Raw genomic sequence first — 2,569 nt, forward strand, 5'->3', positions numbered from 1 at the left:
ATGAAGGACCTGTGGCTCCAAGCCACAGCAGGGGCACGGTGTTGAGTGACCCAGGCTCCCCTCTGGCCCCTGTCCATGCTGACCATTTCCAGGCCCTCCACTGGCCTGGCCAGGCGAGGCACAAAAACCATCTCACAGGTGTCCTCCCTGGCAATGTTCCCTGAAATATTGACGGAGTGTGACTCCCTAGACATCCACTCCCATTTTCAATGCATCTTTGGCTCAAACTCACCATCCCTGGGTTGGGATGCTGCCTCCCAGACCTCCACCTTGACCCTCCCATCTCCCACCAGGCTTCTCCCCAGGCGCCTCCTCCACATGGGGGACACCCAAGGGACCTCCTCTCTAAGACCCAGGCCTAGCCTGTCCCTCTTTACCATCTCAAGACGGCTCCCAGGGCCAAGGACAAAGTCCAAGATGCAGCAGTCCTTTCCCTCACTGCCCCGTCCCACACACGGAGCAGGGGCGTGAGAAGACCCCGAGTTACCGCCGCTGCTCATCCAATGCCCCCCGCCCAGCCGAACACTGGACTCTGTGCTGGGTGTATGGCTGAGCCTAACATCCTTGCTCCCCGTCTGAGGGACCTGGGACTGAACACTGACCACAAAGGTGGCCCGGGCTGTAGCAGAGGGAAGCCCCAGACTCAGCCGGGGGTGGGAGGCAAGGGCATCCTGAAGGCGTGGCGGCATCCTAACTAAACAGGAAGGAGCCAGCCAAAGCATGTCTCTGCGTGTGCCTGTGTGCACGTGTACCTGTGTATGTGGTGGTGTGTGCACCTGTGCGTGTGCCTGTGTGCAGCAGCTAGTGAGGGGCAGGCTGAGCCACGACACACCTCATCCACCCTATTCCAGGGCTCACTCTCACGTGGAGACTAAAGGGGACCCCATTTTAGAGGCAATCGGCAAGGAAGCCCCTTTACCCCTGCCTCTCCGCCAGCCTTCCAGGCCCCATCCAGCCCAGCTTTCTCTCTCACTTCTTTGGGCCCTGGGTCCCGAGCCTCCTATATAAGGAGGAGGGTGTGACCTTGGAAAGACAGCCGCCCTTGGGGAATTCCGAGGGGGCCTCCCTGTGGGAAGCTGGCCTGGGCTGACAGCACCGTCACGATGAGGCCCAGAGGGCTGTGCACGAGAAGGAGGTGAAGGAGGCCTCTGCCCCTCGACCCCAACCATGGACTTTGGCCTCTCAGGTAGTACTTGGCTCTTTCATTCCTCCTGGGCAGGCGAAGTGGGCAGCAGGCTTGACCAAGAGAGATAAAGGGCCACTTCTGGGAGGCCCGTCCCCTGGGTCACAAGTGAGCCCCTGAGCGGTGAGCAGCGTCCCTCTGGGCCTGACACCTGGCACCTGTCAGGCTGGGACTTGGGAAGCCACAGGGACCGCTTCTGACCACCAGGTGTCGCCAGCACTGGGCGGGGGAGTGATACGGGGCGGGGTCTTAGGGCTGCCCCAGCTCCTCATGTTGTTCTAAGGCCAAGATCTCAGTCCCTGGACTGGAGCGCCCTGGCCCCTCAGCCCATAAGTAGTACGGATGCGGTGCCAGTGTGATGCTGAGGAGGTGCAGGTGCCTGCTGGGCAGAGGGGTGGAGACACCCCTGGTCTGAGTCTGCTAGTCCCAGATCTCCAGCCCTGCAGGGCTGGGGGCAGAGGGAGCACAGCACCTCCCCTAGAGACAGACCCGACCCAGCAAGGTCTCAGCCTGGCTGGCTGGGGCCCCGCCCCATTGCACCTGCAGCTCACGGATGGTAAGACACCCGTCCCACCCCACCCTTCCTGGGTGATGTGAAGATTCAAGGTGTCTCGGGACTCCAGGAAGGAGTTGCTCAGTGCAGGCTGGCACCCTGGGCAGGCTTCCTAGAGGAGGCACTGGGGATTTGGGTTGGATCTTGCAATGTGGATTCAATGTGAGGATGATGCCGTCCTCCAAAAAGTCCTTCTTCCAACCCTGTTTTGTTAAATGCAACTTGACTGTCAAGACTCAGTTTGGTGTCACCTCCAGGAGGGCCCCCCTGACTACAATCCCCCTTCTTTACCCAGAGGCCACCATTGCCTGCTCATGTGTCAGCCTCCCTGGCTGAGACTGAGTTCTTGAGGGTGGGGCCTGGCCAGCTTGGGAGCTTGGTGGTATCTGCGAACCTTGCCGGTTTCTCCAGCTGCGTGCAGAGCTCCAGGGAGGCCACTTGGCCATTCCTAAGGGAGGCTGGAACCCAGGCCCCTGGGGTCTGGGTGGAGATCCCACTCCAAGGGGGCTGGAAACACCCCAAGCCCTGCCCCTTCCCACCAACCTTCAGGTCGTAGAAGATGATGTCACCGAGCACCAGGTACACCTTCACGTAGTAGAGGGTCTCCTCGTCAAACTCCAGCGGCGAGTTGCAGAGCTACAGGGCCTTGAGGTAGAAGTGCTCCGCCAGCTTGCCATGGCCCAGCCGGTGGTAGGCCACGTGCTCATTCAGCCGGTTCCCCTGGGGTGTAGGCCAAAGGGGCAGGTGTGAGGACGTGGCTCCCTGGGGCAGTCAGGCACAGGCCCCTCAGGAGGAGGTATGCAGACCCTGGGCAGCACCTGGCTTGCCTCCAG

The 2,569-nt window shown here is 61.2% G+C and overlaps 1 pseudogene; it reads right to left on the bottom strand.

Annotated features, from left to right (window-relative positions):
• LOC105503523 overlaps nucleotides 1-2,569 on the bottom strand; it is a 21,755-nt pseudogene that overhangs the window by 786 nt on the left and 18,400 nt on the right.

This window comes from Colobus angolensis, unplaced genomic scaffold (genome assembly GCF_000951035.1).
Source record: "Colobus angolensis palliatus isolate OR3802 unplaced genomic scaffold, Cang.pa_1.0 Scaffold869, whole genome shotgun sequence".
Classification (NCBI taxonomy): Eukaryota; Metazoa; Chordata; class Mammalia; order Primates; family Cercopithecidae; genus Colobus; species Colobus angolensis.